The sequence below is a fragment of the Juglans microcarpa x Juglans regia genome, chromosome 8D, assembly GCF_004785595.1.
Source record: "Juglans microcarpa x Juglans regia isolate MS1-56 chromosome 8D, Jm3101_v1.0, whole genome shotgun sequence".
Classification (NCBI taxonomy): domain Eukaryota; kingdom Viridiplantae; phylum Streptophyta; class Magnoliopsida; order Fagales; family Juglandaceae; genus Juglans; species Juglans microcarpa x Juglans regia.
In genome coordinates this window covers 27,909,403-27,930,734 of record NC_054608.1, presented here as the reverse complement: position 1 = coordinate 27,930,734, position 21,332 = coordinate 27,909,403, and the positions used below count along the sequence as shown (strand labels likewise).

General features: G+C 35.6%; 1 protein-coding gene, 2 long non-coding RNA genes and 1 pseudogene across 4 annotated transcripts in view; 3 read left to right on the top strand and 1 right to left on the bottom strand.

The window, feature by feature from the left end:
* The window catches only part of LOC121242636 (PR5-like receptor kinase), an 85,123-nt gene that overhangs the window by 9,097 nt on the left and 54,694 nt on the right, over positions 1-21,332 (top strand). The gene's annotated exons all lie outside the window — the stretch shown is intronic.
* On the top strand, positions 1,769-3,077 carry LOC121242637 (annotated as a pseudogene).
* LOC121242639 lies at positions 6,353-8,577 on the top strand. Its single transcript, XR_005935933.1, has 2 exons — positions 6,353-6,460; positions 8,240-8,577. It is a non-coding gene; the product is annotated as an uncharacterized LOC121242639 (long non-coding RNA).
* On the bottom strand, positions 11,163-12,316 carry LOC121242640. Its single transcript, XR_005935934.1, has 5 exons — positions 12,254-12,316; positions 11,910-11,999; positions 11,743-11,832; positions 11,501-11,669; positions 11,163-11,368 (listed from the first exon to the last, which is right to left on the bottom strand). It is a non-coding gene; the product is annotated as an uncharacterized LOC121242640 (long non-coding RNA).

Here is a 21,332-nt window from a genome sequence, read left to right as displayed (position 1 = left end):
TGGCCAAGCACCCACACTACACAACGAGCGATGCCCAGTTCCGCGCCCAGTGCGTACGTGGCCAGACATCCTCTAGTCCCCGCCAGCAGAAGGACCACGGAGTCGGCACGAGACCATCTATTCCGATCCCATTGTCGCCCGGCGACAATCCAGGGGACGTTACTCAGTATATTCCGCTCCCGAGTAACCAGAGGAGCTCCACCGAGTTAATACCCCATCTCGGCTTGGGGTCGTGATACACACGCATCCAAAATCCATTCTCACATGAAAACCCAGTTTTCAAAAACACATGAACATGAATGCAATACACGAAAACCTAATTTTCTTTACAAACATGATCATGCATGAAATAATGATATGAACATGCACCAACACTGATCCAACATCCATCCAGAACCAATCCCAACAAATCCAATCAAAACAACTCATCAACAACCAAACCAAATAAACCAAACCAACCAAACAACTCCAATCATAAATCCATCCGACCCCCGAACTCCTCGGACTCAGTCCGGCATGCCAAAAATACAGTGAAATGGGTTAGTGCAAAAATACATTTAAATTACGAAAGTTCTTTGGAGAAATACTTACAATGCTATAAAGCAATTTCCGAAGGATCACGAAGCTGCAAGAAGTGGAAAAACAGCTACAGAACAGTGTAAAATACACTGTGGCCGTGGGTCACAGATACCCACTTTTCAACGGAGACAAACGAAGACCCAAAAATGACAGGGTAGGGTCTAGGGAGGTCGGTGAAGCTAGTGATGGTGGAGGTTGGCCGTAGGTGGCGGCGTAATGGGCGGTAGAAGACCAAAATACCCAAATCAGAAATGTAGATGGTGGAGCTTCACCGGTGGCGGATCGGAGCTGGGGTTGGGTCCAATGGGTTGCCAAGAAGTCGAGGATGAAGTAGTGTGAAGATGGTGGCCGGAGGTGGCGCGGTGGCAGCGCAGTGGTGCATGGAATGCCGTGGCTTCAATGGGTTCGTGGTGGTTAACGGCGGCGATGGAGGAGCTGGAAATGGAGGGGGGTGATCGCCGGCGGCAGGGGGAGCGGAGGAGCCGGGCGGTGTCGACCACCGCCGGCGCATGGCGGCGGGCTGGGGGAGAGATGAATGCACGACGAGAGAGAGAGAGAGAGAGTGTGTCGAGCGCGGGAAGGCTAGGAGTGGAAGAAAAAAAAGAAAAAGAAAAGAAAGAAAAAAGGAAAAAAGAAAAAGGAGAAAAGAAAAAAGAGAAAAGGAAAAAAAATGTAGGGAAGAAATGAGGTCCAATTCTCATAACTTGGGTCACAAAAATGATCTAATGGAAACGATTTCAAAATCACAAGTTAAATAAAATAATTTAAACGTAATGGTAAAGTGAAATTAAAATAATTAAATCTCACAGTAATTAACTAAATATGAAAAGAAATTTAAATGCATAACAATAAATAAATATTAAGAAAGCACATAAAAATAATTTTCACCAAATTAAAATCATAAAAATAAACTCACTAAAAAGCCAACCAATTTTAAAATAGGAGAATAAATTTTGAATCCATAAAAATAATTCTTTCAGTAAAAATACACTAAAATTCGGGGTGTTACAGTTTGCCTGTTATTAACAAGTTAACTCCTAATTCTGGTTAAGATAGCCATTGCCAAGACATCAGTATAATTTGCTCCTTCAGTGTTAGTTTGGTGTCACCACAAAAATAATTTGCAATTTTGATTAACTTTTCTTTATGCACTACACAACTTCATAATCTTTATTCTTTGTTTACAACCAGTTTATCTACTGTAATTGGAGTTCTGATAATTGGCCTTTGCTTCAAGAGAAAATTGAGATCCATAAAGACTATTCAGTTTTTTAATAAGGAAAGTCTAACGCATCAGAGTGTCGAGACCTTTCTAAGGAACGATGGACCTTTTTCAATAAGAAGATAAAGTTACTCAGATATCAAGAAAATGACCAACTTCTTCAAAGATAATTTAGGCCAAGGATGCTATGGTTGTGTCTATAAGGGAAAGTTACAAGATGGTTCTTTTGTAGCAGTGAAAGTTTTGAAAGAATCAAAAGGCGATGGAGAGGAATTCATTAACGAGGTTACAAGCATTAGTAGGACCTCCCATGTCAACATTGTTACTCTTAGAGCATTTTGCTTCGAGAGTTCTAAAAGAGCTCCCATCTACAAGTTTATGCCTAATGGATCTCTCGAGAAGTTCATATACAAAAAAGCTCCACAAAAAAACTGATCATCAATTGGGATGGGAAACATTATATATGATTGCAGTTAGCATAGCTCGAGGATTAGAGTACTTGCATAGAGGTTGTAGCACAAGAATCTTGCATTTTGACATTAAGCCTCACAACATTCTTCTAGATGCAAACTTCTGTCCAAAGATTTCTGATTTTGGCCTTTCAAAAATATGCCCAAGAGAAAATAGTATTATATCAATGTTGGGTACTGCAAGAGAGACTGTGGGATATATAGCTCTAGAAGTATTTTGTAGAAGTTTTGGATGGGTCTCTCATAAATCTGATGTTTATAGCTACGGAATGATGGTTTTAGAAATGGTTGGGGGTACAAATAATATAGATGCTGAGTCTGATCATACCAGTGAAACATACTTTCCACATTGGATATACTGGCACCTTGAGCTAGATAAAGAACTATGGATGCATGGTATCATAAATGAAGAGGATGAACAAAATGTAAAGAAGATGATAATGGTGGGTTTGTGGTGCATACAAACCGACCCACCAAATCGGCCAACAATGAGTAGAGTTGTGGATATATTGGAAGGAAGCCCCAACTCTTTGCAAATCCCACCAAAGCCTTTTTTGTCTTCTCCGTCAATATCTCCAGGTGATTCTTTGACTGAAGTGGTTCTCCACTCTGATTCTATGATACCCTAAAAACCATCTTTTCCTTAGAAAATAAAATCTTAATCCTTGGTAGTAACTGAGTATTTGTGTGACTTATATAATGTTTTAGCTTGTCAAAAGATCTTACCATGGAAGACATGAACTATATTTGATTGCCTCAAATATGTAGTAATATCTAGTGAATGGCTCATCACAAATTTATAATTCTTTGAGTCTCTTAGTAAGTTGTAATCATGTCCTTATGTAAAAAGAAATTCCCTACATAATCTAATTATAGGCAGTTCAAATAACCATAAAAGCACCATAAATTGATGGGAAGACTACATGTTAGTTTCGAAGAGTAGATGATAATAGTTTACTATAGTGTTTCAAGAATGTATAGGCACAATGTAAGGGCACTATCTATTGTGTTAAGTGAAAAAAGAATAATACCAAGGTTCGAGATTACACACAATTTCTAATGGGAATAATTATTCTCATAAGTGACTATTCACTACTCCACACCCAACACCCTATGAAAAAAAAAAGCATGTCAGGTGTGGTGTCTGAGGATGAATAGTGTTTGATACATAGCAAAACCCAATTCTCAATACTGACCTGATAGGCATATTGTCAAATGGATAGTTTTGTTAAGTTCCATTGGCATTACCATCTCACTACTTTTCACAATGTATCTTATCTCAACTCACTATCCAAACCAAGCCTTAAAATTAAAAGTAATAATTCTTTTGCAAATAAATTGTAGGGCCTAAATATTTTATGAATTTTACTTCAATTCCATTGCAATATTCATCTTTTGCCTCCAAAATAGATAGATAGGTATGCAATGTTGAGAAAAGTAGTTGATATTGCCATATGGCCCATATCCTATCTCAATGCAGGTTCACTAATGGGCTCGGGCAAAATCCTAAAAACGTTGCTTGTTGTAGATGGTCCTCACCTCTCCAAATTATGGAAGTACAATATTGTCTTAATGAAAATCTATTCATAAGCTTTGTTTCTTGCACACTCAGTATATTGCTGATATAGAAACTTTACACATAAACTATATTAAAAAATGATTGGTGTTTTGGATTTTTTTAAATTATAATAGATCTCACTATAAATTGTGTGTTAACACACCGACTTACGTTTTAAAACTCTTATCTTATTGATCTTTCGTAAGTTTGGACAAGATTTTCTTTAAATCTTTCATTTGAATTCTAGGGTTTAAAACAAATGAGAGATTGCATTTATGGAACATTAAATGTTGCTCAGCGGTATATTTATATCTCTCATTCTAAAATTCAAAACTTGAATATAAATTTAGGGATGGTGATTTGTGAATGGTAAAGGTTTAATAATACCACATTGGTATCCAAATAAGAAAAGAGAAGTATCATTTTGCAATCCCAAGCGAAAGTATGGAGTGCCACATCCTATAAAGGCGAGTAGCCAACCATCCCCCCTATCCTTGCCTGGACAGGGTGGATAAATCGACCCTACCCTATCCCTGCCCACATTCTTAATAGTTTGCATCCATTTGCTAATCGGAAGGATTGACCCTACCCCCATCCAACCACCCCGCCCACCAACAAATTATTATAAAATAAGATCGCACAAAATCACAAATATATATTTATATATATAATTGCACAAAACAAACAACTATAGCTCAAAATCAACAAAATAACCAAGAAATCTCATATATACTCAAATTTATAAATTTGTGTGGCAATGATGTAACCAAATAAAAAAAAAATGTACCAAGAAATCTTACCATTGCGGCATGCCAATTATTGTGGTCTAGGTCATAGAGACTCACGACCAAGCTATGGTCGTATGATTCGTATTGTCATAGATCATGACTTGGCCGTGGGCATGGAGATTATATAGAGCAAGAGGAGGACTGAAAGAAGAAGAGGAAGAGAAGAAGAAGAGGAGAGAGATGCTAGTGAGGGGAAGGAAAATAAGAGAATAAGCCTCATTTGTTTTTGAATATGAGATGAGATGAGATGAGATGAGTTGAGATAAAAGTTGAAGGTTGAATAAAATATTATTAGAATATATTTTTTTAATATTATTTTTATTTTAGGATTTGAAAAAGTTGAATTATTTATTTTATTTTATATGGAAATTTGAGAAAGTTGTAATGATCAAATTAGATGAGATGAGATGAGTTGAGAAGTTTCGTGAAACCAAACGAGGTCGATAAGAGAAGAGTAGGGGTGTAAATCGATCAGGTTTGGTCTATCCGTTCGGTTCGGTCTAGTTATTTTGTTTCATTTTTTTTATAAATAAATTAATAAAGAAATTATTTAAATTACTAAAATTAAAATTAAGTGAATTATTAATGTGGCTTATGTAACTAAGTCATTAAAAAAAATATTTAACTATAATTATATTTATGATGTAGATAGTTACTACTTACTAACTTAGACTTTACTCTTTAGTATTTATAATTATTAATAATACTATACATTTTATATATGGTTAATGAATATCGAATAATGTCATTGTACATAAATTATTCATGCTTGCTTGCAACTTAGATATTTAAAACAAAATTATCTTATTACTTTAACTAAATGTAAATAGTAGAGTGTTTATGAATATATAATGTATTAACTATTTAAATATAATAACATAAATTATTACATGATTTATGATTTATTATTAATTAATAGCATATATTATTTAATATTTTATGTAGTCAATGATAATAAATTAGATAAAATTAATTACATCATTAACTTATATAATTACCTGGCACTGGACCGAATGTCTTCAGTCCAAAATTTTTGGGACAAAGACCGACTGGTACAGTATTCAGTTTGGTCTAGTCCAGACAAAAATTTTCGATCTAGTTTGTTTTGCCGATCCGGACCATATTTTGTACACCCCTAGAGAAGAGAGGTTGACATCTAGAAAGTGAGAGTAGAGATTAAAAAAAAAGGGGGAGGGGGGGGGGGGGTTCTTGCTTTATATAGTTTTGATCTTAAAAAAATAAAACATGTATAAGGGAGGGTGGGCACCCCATCCATCCGAAAAAGTCTATGCGTAGGCCGGTTTGCTTTACCTACACCACACACATGACGTGGCGAACCCGGTCTGGTCGCCACGTCACGGTTTTTCACTTTCCTCTCAGACGGGGTTCGCACGCACATCCTCCCCGTCTCCATCAGTTCCCTCTGTCGTAACCCACCTTCAGATCACTTCATCGCCTTCTCCGTCTCACTCACACAAATCATTTTCTTCCTCACGCAAATCAGATCCCTAACAAAAATTCCCCTCTGTCTGTCGCCCTCACTCTCATCTCTCACCCTCCAGGCCGCACTTCCTCTCCGCCCTTTCCTCACTTCCGTAGCCCTCTTACCCTCACTTCTCTCCCCCTGCCAAATCCCTCTCCCCTGTCGATACAATCCCCCAAGAAAAATCCTAATAGATATCAGAAATTTCCCTCGAAATCCACTTCACAATAAAGCCCTAACACTGGTCACCTAACGCTGCTGTGTGGAAACGCTGATTCCGTATCACACTGCCACTGCTTCCGCATTGCTCAACTCCATGCTCTCTGCCTCTCTTCGCAGCACCAAGTTGGAGTCCTGAAGGTAATTTCAGTTTTTCTTCTTTTTTTTATTTTTTTTATTTTTTACATTCCAATGAATTGGACTTGATAATTCAATATAAATTTGCACTTTGCTTTGATAATTTGTTCCGAAGAAGTTCCAAGATATGCCTGGAGTTTGCTTCCTACCCCCTCCCCCCTCCCCCCCCCCCCCCCCCCCAAAAAAAAAAAAAAAACATGTACCTTACCCTTTGTTGACATTATCATAGATAAGAACAGTTAACTTGGAACCTAATTCTGTTAACTCGTCACATATGTGTTTGCTGATTGGCATGGAATACGTCTACTGTGCCATTTTAGATGTTTGTGTTTGTAAACGTGTGGGAGTGAGAGATTGGCACAATGTACTGATGCATGAAGCTGATTAGGGGAAGGAATTGTATGCAGCCAAAGATCTTTTACTAGTTATAAATGTTGGGTTTGAACTTTGAAATCAATGTCTTTCTATAGCGCGTGCTTGTGTGTGTGTGAGAGAGAGAGAGAGGGAGAGAGAGAGAGAGAGAGGATGTTGAGACCTCAAAGTTTTGTCAGAGATAATTCCAGTTCATCGTAGATGTCCTTTTTGGCTCTAGTTATAAGATGTATATAATGCTTGCCTTGGAAACTTATTGAATTAATGATGTTTACAATATATTTTGATTATTTGCCTGCATGCAAAATAATCATGACCGATAGAACAGTCTTGTAAGAGAGAATCGAGCTTTTTGATTAAAAAAAAATGCATACCCATCTCATAAATTTGGGCTTAAAGTTAATCAAAAGTGACTTACTTTTGGTGGACACATGTCGTTGCCTCAACGGCCCAACATGCCAATATTTCAATAGGATAGGTGTCTACAAATGATAATTTCTCTGATATGAATCTATTTAATGACGTGTGTATTGCATGCACCACAAAGAAGGCATGGAGTCATTGTTGTGGGTGTTTCCACTAGGGCCCCTTCTTAAGATTTCTGCTCACCTTCTTCAAAGAAGAGAGTTGTCATGTGGTCAAGGGCTTCACATACCTAATAACTTTGGTTTGACTCAGAGGCCAAATTCTTGAGCAGAAACAGTTTTAGACTGTCCTGAAATTGTTAGTTTTATTTTCGAAAAGCAAAATTAACTGAGCTCCACATGGATCTGTTCGACCCAATCTATAAATCTCCATCTACATCCTCTGCAAACCAGAAAGAAAATACTTAGCAGAAACAGTAGGGAAATACAAAGCCTTTGTCTAATGGTTTGAATGTTAAAATCGACTAACGCATGCACACGCACCTTTTTTTTTATCAGTTAATGAGATTTTTATTAATCAGAAGAATAGGTAAAGAGCTCAGGTACACGGGACATATACAAGAGCATCGCCTATGTGTGATGTTCTAGTGACACATGCACACACTTGGTTTTGAGAGAATTTCCAGCTTCACAGGGTATGTGTGCCTCGATTATGTACAATTATAGATGAGTATGGATCAATTTTCAAGTTGTTCTTGTGTTGAGATAGTGTATTGATTTCATTAATGTGGATTGCTGTGCGACTCGTATGGCATATTTCATAAAATCCTTTTATTAATAAATGTTGATAAATATGAGCACCGCCACACTCCATTCAGAAACAAGGAAGAAACGACACTATAGAACATACTTTTTTTCTAATTATCTTGAGATCTCCATTATTTAGAACGGTAAGCCAACTTATTATTATTATTCTTTAAATAATTGGCAGTTGTCATTAACAGTTGTCACATTTTAATATTTGAAATTCTTGCATTGTATGCAGGGAGAATCAAGTTGTCAATTCTTCATATGGGCCGATATACTTTAGCTGATAGAGGAGAAATTTATAACAAGAGAGAATGCACTCCGAAATAGAGAGGATGATTTATTGTTGCGTGAGTATGATGTGTCAAGAAAAGAAGATAAACTAATACAAAGAGAGAACGATTTGAACATCCAAGAGGAGGAAGTTCGAAGGCAGGTCGTAGAGAATAGATGTGGTCGTATATTATTGTGTCTGTATTGGGTTTGTTATATTGTAATAGTTTTTGGTTTGTTCGGATGATAGATGTATCGACTGTTATTGTAATTGCAGAATTCTCTATGAATATTTTGTAATTATGGAACGACTTGCGTATGGTAATGGACGTCAAGTTTTTTGTACTTGTGAGAATGGTACTGTACATTTAAGTGGCTACCAAAATCTGTCCAGTGGAAAAAATCTGTCTAGTTTTAATGGAAAAAAAAATATTTGTCCAGTTTCATAACCTAAGCAAGGGAAAAAAAAGACCCTTCCAGTGTTAATAGGCATCACAAATCTGTCCAGATTCTCATAAAGTAGAACAAATATGTCCGAAAAACATTCTTTACAAAACCCATAGACATTCTTTACAAAATCCATAGATATTCTTTACAAAATGTACTTTATAAATCCATTGACCATATTTACAAATCACCACAAAACCCAACATATTTCATCACAACACCCAAAATAAACATAACTACAACGTCACAACCACATTCTCATCACAATATTTCATCACAACAAGTTCTGATTCAACAAATTATTAAGGCACAGCCGTGACCTCCTCATATCCCAATGGTGTTGGTTGTGTGACAGTATTATATTGTGTTTCAACAAGAATATCATCAACATTAGAACCAAGTTGATCCACTTTAGCACTAGGTTGAGCTTCCGATACTTCACCATGTTGTGATTCATCATCAAATATTTTTCTACAAATCTAAATTTCAAACAGAAAAAAGTACACATCTATTAGAATGGATAATGCATGCAGTCCAATAAATATATAATTAATAGTTTGAAAAATTTACTACCTGTTTCTTTCTTCTTTTGGTCGCAACCTTCTCCACAGGTGGAACCTTTCTTTTCGATGGAGGTCTCCATTTCCCTTGGACAACGTGTGGGCTTAATATTTTCTTATTGTTGTCCGCGACCATGTTTTCTCTGACCTTGGTCGAACCAGATTCAAGTGGTAATTTTTTAAAGTTATTCTCAAATTCATCCAAATGGCACATGAATGCAATGACATGGTTATCACGCTTGGATACACGAGTTGCTAATTTTAGACATCGTTTCACGACAAGCTCATACCTTCGCTCATCTGCATTTTCTGCATATCATCGTAGCTACTTTTGACCAGTGTGTATCTCCTCTTCAAGTCCTTCTGCCATCGATCTAAGACGTACTTCTCTGGTACACTGTGAATCTTCTTCATTTGACAAACTTTCAATGCATGCTTACAAAGGATCCCCCTCATCTCAAATAATGCACACGTGCATTTCAGTTCACATTCCTCCTCGTTATAATAAACTGAGTACATGACGATTTTGACATGGTCATCCTCAATAGTAATTTCATCCAAAACATCGAATGTGGAAATGCAACCTTCTTTGTTGAGAAATAGACAATTACAACACATCATCCCCAACAACTCTTTCTGGACCTCTTTATATTTTGCGTTTGTATACAACGCTTGAAACTGCTTCTCAATGTGGAACGGAGATACACATGTGAGGGTTTGGTTGCAGGACATGAAATCAGCTGTAGTCTCAACCTCCACCTTCTTCCTCAAAGCATTGTCAAATTGATCTACGAAATTTTTCAGTGTCGTACCAGAATGTACAAATCCATCGAAGAAAGCATTCATCCTTTCAGACCATTGTGTAGTGCTCATGCCCGCCCAAAATACATCCTTCAAGTAAGCTGGTACCCAGAACGACCTCTCATTATACAACCCTTGCAGCCATGCATTATCACCAAGGTTATACTTCTGAATTAGTTGCCCCATTTTCTCCTCAAATTATGCACATGTCTGTGAATCATATAGGGAACTAAGAATAGAAGTCTTCAACCCGTTATTGAATTGAGAGTGGGATCCCAATTTCTCAGGAAGTTTCCGTAGTATATGCCATAAACAATATCTATAGTGAGTGTCTGGGAATACCAATGCAATAGCAGACTTCATTGCTCGGTCTTGGTTTATTATTATCACTTTTGGAGCTCGACCATCCATGCACTGCAACCATGTGCGAAACAACCATACAAAAGTAGCTGTGTCCTCACTTGAAATAAAGCCAGCTCCTAACAATATAGACTGCCCATGATGGTTGACCCCAAAAAATGGAGCAAAAGGCATACCATATCTATTTGTTAGGTATGTCGTATCGAATGTGATAACATTTTCGAAATACTCATACGCTGCTTGACTTCGTGCGTTAGCCTAGAACACATTTCTGATTCTCAAGTCTTCATCCACATCCACAACAAAAACAAAGCCATCATTGACCAACCTCATCCTCTTAAAGTAGTCAGTAAGTGCATCACCACCTCCTTTACCCAACCTTAACTGTCTGGCTTTCTCAATAAAATTTTGACAGTCTTTTTCTTGGAAATCAAGATTTTCAAAACCCCCTGCATCAACAACAAGTGCTCCGAAATTTTTATTTATTCGAATACCTGCTCTGTCATTTAAATCTAGCATCCTTTGACTGTATTCATCCAAACATTTATGCAATCTAAAAAACCTAGACTTCTATGGGCTGACGGTGCTATGATTATGGGCAATTTCAACAGTGGTCACCACCTATACATCCTTCACCAAATGAGCATCAGTTTTAGTTGTTGGTCTTGGCCTGGAAATATTACTGTGGCTAGGATGATATTTGCTGCCCCGCGTACACCCAATTGTCAGATACTTGGCACTCCCATTTGCCTCTCTCTTTGTCCTTTGTGTTATAACACAAAAACCTTGTTGCTTGGCATATCGCTTGTAATAGGCCATAACCTTTTTATCAGTGGCAAACTCCATACCAGGTTTTGGCTCCTCAACTCCTTCATCATTCGATATTTCATTAGTCCCCTCGGCCCCAATCCCCTTGGCCTCTCCCTCTTTACACACGTTTGATGAATTTTCTGAAAATGAAAATGTATGATTTGGATTAGCATTTATATTATATATATATATATATATATATATATATATATACTGAATGTTTACTCAAACTTGTTAAAATGTAATACCGTTACTCATATGACAGCTTTGATCAGTCATGTGTGATGTACTTTCCAAAATTTTTTCACTTTCAGATGTAAATGGCACAATTGATCATTCACTTGCTAGTTGGGTGGTCATTCCAGATCTTCTCAACACCTTCGGACTACTCGACGAAGGGTATGACATTGATGGAGGCTGTAATTACAGTGTTAGAACGGCTCAAATACACGTAATAAAAAAATATGACAGTTGTAAGAAAGGAATTTACCAGGATAATATTTTCAACCCGACCCGACTCCTCCGCATTACTCGACGAAGGGTTGAGCATCGTTGGTCCAAAATGTGGAATTGATGGGGGCTGTAATTTGATACGGTGCTAGAATGGGCCAAATGCATGAAAAAAAAAAGGTATTTTGAAAGTTCGAAAGAATTTACGAGGATAATATTTTGAACTCGTCCCAACTCCTCCACATTACTCGACGGAGGATAGAGCATCGTTGGTCCAAAATGTGGCATTGATGGGGGCTATAATTTGATACGATGTTAGAAAGGGTCAAATGCATGAAAGAAAAAAAAATAGGTATTTTGAAAGTTCGAAAAGAATTTATGAGAATAATATTTTGAACTCGTCCCAACTCCTCTGCATTACTCAACGGAGGATAGAGCATCGTTGGTCCAAAATGTGGCATTGATGAGTACTGTAATTTGATACGGTGTTAGAACGGGCCAAATGCATGAAAGAAAAAAATATATATGACAGCCGTTAGAAAGGAATTTACCGGGATAATATTTTGAACTCGGCTTGACTCCTCCGCATTACTCGACGAAAGGTTGAGCATTGTCAGTCCAAACGGTGGCATTGATGGGGGCTATAATTCGATACGGTGTTAGAACGGGCCAAATGCATGAAAGAAGAAAAAAAGTATTTTAAAAGTTTGAAAGGAATTTACGAGGATAATATTTTGAACTCATCCCGACTCCTCCACATTACTCGACGAAGGATAGAGTATCGGTTGTCCAAAATGTGGCATTGATGGGGCTGTAATTAGGTATGAGGTTAGAACGACTCAAATGCACATCCTCAATTTTTTTTTAAAAAGCTTATAAGGAAATCTACCTGGCTACCTCATGCGTATGTATATATAAATGGCGAGTAGTACGAATTTCCTGGACCACAATATTTCTATAATACACAAATAAAAATATATTAACTAATTAGAAATATCAAACACATGGACATTTCTAAATGACCAATGTGTATCATACATGTGCCTCTGGGATCGATGTAGAAGGCCTAGGTGGCCTTTCATCTCTCTCTTTATCCATCACGCTATTTCTACTGAGTCATAATGAAGTTTTAGAAACACAGATAACAGAAAATATTAAAACTGATTATCTCACCTCTAAATATCGTTAGACTAGAATAAATCTATCAAAGTTCAGGTAGAATAACATAAGCTCAGATTAGGGTTCTTCAAATTAAACAAAAATAAATAAAAAATCAATTAAAAAACATGCAGGGGACATAAAAAAAGTTCAAACTTGGACCAAAACCATCTCAATAATCAGTTCAGAGCTACCAAAATCCCCACCCAATCCTTCTATAGCTACCAAAATTCACAGCCAAACTGCTCTCTACATTTAGGAAAAGAAAGGGAAGCTATCATTTACAATCACAACCATTATTGCTACAGCAAGAGGATACCATCCATCCATTCATTAATCTGGAACCAGCCACAACCCACAAAACACAAACATGGTGGGCTCCTTTCAAAGTTCAAATCCAAGGTTGATTGTTAGGAGGGAAAAAAGAAAGTCCATCCATCATGTAATTAGACCCCAAGATCTAAATTATTTTCACTCCATCTCGACGGATAGTGGGAGCCACTCAACAAGCACCACCAGGTGGATCTTGATGGTTTGTTTTTTGTTGCACTTACTTTACCTGAAAAATCAAAATAGAATCAAAATAGAGTATTTTACACTTTTGGGTAACCTTAAAATCATCTAAAAAGTGTTCAGATTTCACATATTAGCTATACAAGTGTTCAAATTTTCACATATAATCATTGCTAATTTAATGGCAAGGAGGAAAGTAAGTAAGATGCCGGTTTTTTGAGCGGCAAATAAAGCTACCAAAATCCCCACCCAATCCTTCTATAGCTACCAAAAAATTTACATTACTTTGGACAGGAAAATCCAAACAAAGAGGATAGACAAATACAATAACAACTCAGTCATTACTTCTATGCAAACAAACACAAACACTTGGAAGAAATGTCTTGTAAAATAACTCCAAAAATAACTAAACAACATGTATAGTGAGAGAGAGAAATATCGCCTCCGATCGAGATGGTGGCAGACAATTGGAGTTTGTTTCGCCGGTCGGTGTGGGTGGCGGCACAACACTGTGACGGGACGAACGAGACGAGTTGGCCGAAGGAGGGCAGAGTAGCAAGCAATGCGGGAGAGGGCGACGCGGAGAGAGGAAGAATTCGAATTGGCTTGCAGAGGAAGACAACAAACAGTAAAACGTTTGTTTTACTTGAACAAGGAAAAAAAAAGGCCACGTCACCCCATGTGTGGTGTTGGAGAAGTGAAGGCAGATGTATAGCTTTACTCTAATTTATAACTCATTGATCAATGAGGGTATACAACATAAACCATAAATATTGGCAACTCTTCTTTGAGTAAAGCTATTGATTCAAGACAGGAGATGAAAGAAAGGGAAAAGAACAAATACCTATAGCGCTCACTCTGTTGTGTCTTGCAAAAGAGAGCCTTAAGTTAAGACAGTTAAGTAATTTTGAGTGTGATCATGGAGTTATATTCCTTAAAATGCCTTTGGAATATTCTGCTTGTGGATGGTGCTTATGATGGATCCACCTCTCTCTCTCTCTCTCTCTCTCTCTCTGTGTGTGTATGTATATATATATATATATATATATATATATATATATATTGTTTTAGAAGTAGTGATGATGTAACCAAGTCCACATCCAACCAAACCCCATGTTTTGGTCTTTATTCCAACTTCACTCTTCAAGTTAACGTCCTCTCTTTCTTTTCTTCTTTATCTTCTTCTCTCTTTCTCGATCAACCAAATATTCTGTTTTCTTTTTGTGGTCCAAAATTGGCTACATTATTTAGCATAAGTTCTACCTAGAGACTGAGTATCAAATTCGTGGGTGTATAATAGTCTAACAAAAATAAATAAATAAATAAGAAATAAATTTATATCATATATAGTTTCTTTACAAGTTATATATATATATATATAAATATATATATATATATTCCTTTCTTTTTTTTTTTTCTCCCCCTTCTCCCCCTCACTCTTCTTGTTTAAACAAATAATATAATGAAAAATATAGGAAGATCAAAACTAGAACCAAAAGTCACACAAAAAGAGAAAAAGAAAAAATAAAGGAAGAGAGAAATAAAGAAGAAATGAGACCTATCATACCTAATAAAGCCAAAAACAAAAAAAAACAAAATTTTAGAAAAATGATTTTGTTGGAGTATATGGAAACATTTTATATGGGGGGGAGTTGAGATGAATTTTCTTAACATATTAAAATCTCTTCTAAATAAATAAAATTTAGTTTTATGTATGTGGGAACTCAAATTGTTTCAATAATTAAAATTTAAGAAAGGATTTTTATAAAGAGTGATGCTAGGCTGCCACCTAGCAATGACCGTTGGCAGCCGCCTAAGCAAAACTCTTCAGTTTTGTTTCACATTTTTTAACATTTTTAAAAAATAAAAAAATATCAATACACTAATAATCACTTTCTTACTCAGTAAGTAAGAAAGAAATTGAATACATGAGCGATCAAAATAAAGAAATAAAATGAGAGGATAGACTAGCATTATTCTTTTATAAATGATTCCACATTTTTAGCAGTGTAAATATACAAAAGGCTCTCATAATTAATTCCATTTCTATTCATGGGTGCAGTAACAAAGATCACACATTTATAATTTTTTACTATAAACCAGCATTACCCCTGAGTGAAATAAAGAGCCATCTAGAAAAAAAATTTTACTCTTTTGGCATTATGCTTGAAAGTATGTGCCAAAATGAGTCATCTATTAAATAAAATAAAGAGAAGAGAAAAGAAAAGAAAACACATGCGCAATCAACCAACATAATGAATTGCATCAGCAATATTGATGGGCTTGAATGCAACTAATCATGTTGACTATGTTATATCAAGTTGAAGATGCATTATCATTGAAGAAGACTCTAAGGTAACCATTCATGCCATCACCCATTCCTCTCCAATCCAAGACTGGACCATTAGCCCCATCACTAGTGATATCAAATATCACTTGACTTCATTTAAAGATTGGACTGTAAGGAAAATTATAGATCTCAAAATCGATGCGGGTATAATCTGGCGCATTGGGCAGCGACAACGCATGTCTTTGGAAATATCCCCTTATTAATATTTCCCAGCCTTTTTGCAATTTCATAGTGGAAAAGATCCACCCCCATTGTCTGTATAATTATTTTTTATAAAAGAAAAAGAAGTTGAAGATACATTAAAATATGTAAAACCATATACAAACAATACCAAGAGGACGACCATAATTCAAGCTCATGTTTTGACATCTCCATTCAAGGTTAGGAAAATTATAATATGCACCCTCAAATTCTGACTTTTGCACTTCATCTTAAACTCGACATGTTACTACTAAATTATTAAACAAATTTGCACTATTAATTCTCATTCGTTTCATTCAAGATGGACGATGAAAAATGGATGACATGATATGACGTTAACAATTGTATATTAATAGAAGATTGTATTGTCAATTTTAATAGTTTAGGATACAAAGTGCAAAAACTCTAATAATTGAGCGTTGTAAAATTATTTTCCAAAATAAGTTTTAAAGTTATTTGATCAATATCATTTTTCTAACTATGCAATACAAAATGTTGCCGTCGGATTATGGCATTGAAAAATGAATAATATAAATTAGGGTTAATTTAATTCAATTGTTTTAGTACAATAATTATCATGAGGATTGTTGACCTAAATCACACAATTATTGAAATCATTAGTTCCTTAACATAATGGTTCATATCAAAGAGTTATTATAAGAAAAACGCTTATTCGTAATTAGATATTTACGATGAAGTGACTATTTATTGTGAAAATGAGTCATTTTCATTGTAAATACCTATCTATGGATAAACATGTTTCTTATTAAAAAAATACTTTTTTTTTCATTTTAATTTAATAACATTGTATCACAATCAACAATAATAAAAGTATGGCAAAAATTATTTCCTTAATAATCGTAAATGTGATAAAATCATATAAAAGTTGCAACTCCATATTTTTTTCATATCAAATGGTCAAGTTGATGTGAGTATAAGAGCAACACAACTAACTCAATCACAATGCCAGGCTCATCTCATTGGAAAAAGCTGTTTTGCTGCCTCAAGGTTACTGTTCTAGGTGATCGCTTGAGAATTTTATTTTTAATTTTAATTTTATTTTTATTTAGTGATTAAAAAAATAATTTTAAGTGTATTGATGTATTTTTTTATTTTTTTTTAAAATATGTAAACATATTAAAAAAATATAAATAAATAAAAAATTTGCAAAACACACCATCGGTAACAATGAGCGGTGCTCCATCGCCTTTTCTCAGTACATCTCTCCTTCTCTAATTTTACTGTCCTTTCACATGCTACATTCTTTGTCCATCGCCATTTGTCATTACCATGCACATGAATTAACAACCAACCAATCACCAGCTTCCTTTCTGTCCTCTCTGTCATTTCCAATTATTTTATTTATGTGAAGAACTGTTGTCTATACAAAATAACATTTAAAAATTTTAAAGAGACTTTGTGAAAATGTGTATTGAATTAATATTTGTGAAATTGAAGTGCATTATTGATCGGGATAATGTTATATATATAAACCATTTCTCCTCCTAGTTAAAATATTTATCTTATATCTCACCAAAGTAAATTCAGAAACTGGCATGATTTCATATGATATGTTATATCTACTTTATAATAAACGTAACTTTACAATCTAATGTATCACATCAAATTACGTCAGTTTGTAGGTTTACTTTTATGTAATCCCTTTATGACTAAGTCATTTATCTTATATAAATATTAAAAATATAGAAAATTAAGAACCAAGTTTATATTTTACAAATTTATTGATTCTCTTCCCTTAAAAAAAAAAAAAAAGCTTTATTATTTTAAGAGAAAATATAAACTAAAATGGAGAATATCCTACATCTATTATAAACAACTGGCATGAGTGAGCTCTCTCAAATGTAATTAGGTGTGATCATAACATCACTTCTACTACATGTGATCACATCAAAACTCCCCAATTAATTAAGTTTGCTTAAACAAGAATGCTATCTGAATTGATGAGCCCTATGAAGTCCTCTGTGTTGCATTTATTGTTACAAAAAGAAAATAAAAAAATCTTAAAGATTTGTCAATAGTTTGGGTTATTATTAATTATTTTTGAAGTATGGTTGAGTTTGTATTTTTATCTTATTAAAAGACTTCATATCCGTACAATCTTTTATACAATTATTATTTTTTAATTATGTAATAATATCTTATCATAGTTTAATAGTAAGGTTGCGTTTGGTTCCTTGAAGTTCAGTTCAGAATTAGATCTCTTCTAACATCCAAACACCCAACTTTTAAACCACTAAACCCATCTCAACTCAAAACCTCTTTACACGTGAGACACAACATTTTTCAACCAAACACTTTTTTACACATGAAACCCACAACATTTTTCAATTTTTCATAAATACATCTAAACTCATCTTAACATCCAAACATATCTAAACTCATCTTAGGTGGAGTTCCAGAACTCACTCCATCAATTCAACTTAACTCAGGTCAACATCCAAACGCAACCTAATTCGTTTTTTATGTTTATGAGATTATATAGTAATTATTTTTAGTTGATAATAAGATTACAAGATTAATTTAATTTGTAAGTTTAGCATTCCCATTTTCCATTCTGATATCCTACAATCAAATTAATCAATGGTATTAAACAAAATAATGAAGTACAATATCCCAAAAGAAAGGGAAAATACTTTAGTATACGTATGCCTTTATTTATGACATTGGTATGCTCTCCGGTTGAAACCCTCTTTGTTTCTCTGTTTGACTCTGTAGTCTGTGCTTTCCTTCACGCCTTGAGCCTTATTTCTTCCCTCACCCAAAACCCATTTGGGTCTCATTCAATCCACAGTGGTTCCTATCTTCGCTTTGAATCGTTCTCATCCAAATTTCGCTACTTTATCTTGAATACAAGTTTATGAGATTTCTGGGTTTCTCTGACCTGATAAATTGAAACACCTATATGATCCACTCTGGGATTTCTCAAGCTGTTATTGAGTTTTCTCTTCGGTGTTCTGGAAAATTAAGCGATTTAGACTAATATTAAATTGAAATAATCTTCACAGCAGCCATTATTTGGCTGCATCCATTGCACGCATGACGTGTAGACTGGACCGGAACACACTGAACTGGTTTGCTCCGTTCTCTCAGCCTTCATTCCCTCATTCAACCATTTTTCCCCAAAGCCCCCCCAACCCCAAAAGCCCCCTCGACCCTAAGCCCTACGCTCGAACCTCAGAGCCATTGAAGCCAACACAGCCACCGACCTCAGCCCTCCCTACCATGACCCCACCACGACACCATTTCTCCCCAAAGCCCCCTTAGCCACCGACCCCAAGCGAATCTTAGAGCCCCCTCGATCCCAAGCCCTCAAAGCCTAATCCCGAACCTCAGAGCCAACGAGCTGTCGGGAGCATCTCAATCCACCCCACCAAGAGCCCACCACAACCTCATCCTCGGTTCCCTAGCCCTTGGTGCCATTTTAGTCCGTCGGGAGCATCTTAGTCCACCAATGAGCACTCGGTCCCATCTCTGTCCACCAACGAAGCCCTCCCACCATGACCAAGCCCTACCCACCACGACCTCAGCCCTCCCGAGGAGATCAATCCCCAAGCCCTTGGTCCCATCTCAATCCACCGAAGCCGCCCTAAGTCCACCAACGAAGGTTTAGCATACATTTTTTTTCCCTCTGTTTACTCCATACCAGTATCATCACTTAGTCGATTTTCATCACTTAGTAGATTTAGCATACAGGTTTTCAAGTATAAATTTAATATGCAGTTAAAAATTGGAACAACTTTGAGCTTAGTATAAATTTTCTAAGTAAATAGAATGTCTTTATCATCACTTAGTAGATTTTCAAGTATAAATTTAATCTGCACTTAAAAATTGGTTGAATATTTAGCCTATATTTCTTCTAGGACAGTTGCCTTTAGGATTTCAGACTCAACGATTTAGTAGAACCATTATTTATATGCATTTTGTGATGATGTGGAACCTCACCAAGGAGCAGGACCTGTAGAAGCATTATTTAAGTGCATTAAAGGTAACTAGAAAAGAATTAGAAAAATCTATATATGAATCAAAACCAACACCGTTCATTTAAGTGCATTATTTAAGTGCATTGAAGGTAGCTTTGAACCTATTGAAAATCACATCTATCTACTTTCTAGAAATCAGAACTCATTACTTATTAAAGAAAAATAAGAATTCATTGACAACAAATAAATTATGCTAGAGATCATGATTCTTATTTGTTTTCTTCTCAGCTAATCTATACTATTTGTTCTTTCTATACATTATTTTTTTATTAAATTCCTAGTGGTTTCTATATATCGTTGTAGGGTCCAATAATTTAGTAGTGTGGGCTTAGATCTTATATATACATACAATGATATGTTGTGATGATAGCATACGGGCAATCACCAAAAAAAAAAACTAATTGACATGAAAACTAGATATATCTAACTTTCCATGCTTTTTTTTATTGGCACTGAGAGCTTCAGACTAATTTTAACCTTCATCCCTTGAAATCCAGACACCAAAAGCATAACTACTTTTTCATGTGATTGTATTTATTAAAAATGTGTTCCATTAAAAATTTGTCTCTGAGTTTATCTTCGGTTCTTTAGAATCACGCATGGTATCATCTCAATCATTATCTTTAGTTAATGATTTTGTCGGTGAGTCACCAACTTGTTGGTGTGGTTTGAAAACACCACTAAAGACGTCCCACACTAAGAAAAATCCTGGAAATAGATTTTTTGCCTGCCCAAACTATAATATGGTAAAGCAACTTTGATATTTGTCATATTTGCATATCAATTTGTTGATCAGAGGGGTGTATTTTATCATGTTAATTGGGGGAGTGCGCACTGTGTGCAGGGAGATGTGAGGTGTGAATTCTTCGTATAGGTGGATATACTTCATCTGCTAGAGAAGAATTTTCCTGTAAGAGAGAATAAGGCTTCGAAGACGTGGGATGATGTACTACAGTGCGAGTATGTTGTTCAGAAAAGAGAAGATAAAATGAGAGAGATGGCGAAGAATCTGAAAAAGGAAAAGCGAAAATTGTTGTGTTTGTATTGGGTTCTCACATTTGTAATAGTGTTTGCTTGGTTGGGATGAATTCTATGTAAAAAGCACGTTGTATGGATTAGATGGGTAGCTCATGAATGGAAACAGCTTGTTAACATCATGTTTTGATGAAAATCATGTAATGGAGGAAGCTAAATCAACCTATGTAAGGTCTCCTTGTAAAAATATGTACGAAGTAATTTGTATGGGTAGCTTCTGCGCAGTTTCATAAATGGAAACAACTATCTTTCCGTTGTTGGAATATTGTCTCTTAGATTAAAAATATGCTTATAGTAAAGTGGGTAGTTACCAAACATTAAAACATTTGATTAATTAAGTGTGTTTGGATCGCAGGATTTATGGTTGGCCAC